We start from the raw sequence: 662 nt of genomic DNA on the forward strand, positions 1-662 counted from the left end.
GTCATAGAACTGACCATGATGGTTTAGTATATTTTGGTAGTTATGTTGAGAGGCTTTTGGTTAGGCATGCATGAAAATTTGTAGAGCTATTGCAAATTTGAAGTCCAAGAATGGTATTACAACTTGCATGTCATATTTCAAGTACAAGAATGGTAGCTGAACTTGGATAACATATTACATATTCTATGATCTTTGTGATACATACTGTGCCCACATTTGTTGTGCTATATCTTCTCGCTTTTGATTCCCAGCTTCTCTAGAGTAATTAAATGCATGTATGTCATTATGATACTTGTGATCTCCACTTGGCACATCAACAAATTGTTCTTGGTCAATCTCCACAGCAGTATTCTCAGGCCAAGATAGATCTCCATTATGCAAACGTATGAAATTATGAAGCACACAACTAGCAACTGATATGTCAATTTGTTTGGTAACAGAGTAATGTGAAGCCACTCTCAATATCGGAAATCTCATTTTTAGTATACCAATAGTCCTCTCGATATGGTTTCGGAGTTGTGCATGCCGTAGGTTGAATAATTCCTTGTAATTTCTTGGCCTTTGGCGAACTCTCCCTTGTTCTTGCAGGTGGTACCTAGTACCACGATATGGTGCCAGAAATTGTGGTGTATTTGCATAACCAGCATCTACAAGGTAAAATT

Source organism: Triticum dicoccoides, chromosome 7A, assembly GCF_002162155.2.
Source record: "Triticum dicoccoides isolate Atlit2015 ecotype Zavitan chromosome 7A, WEW_v2.0, whole genome shotgun sequence".
In the NCBI taxonomy this organism is placed as follows: Eukaryota; Viridiplantae; Streptophyta; class Magnoliopsida; order Poales; family Poaceae; genus Triticum; species Triticum dicoccoides.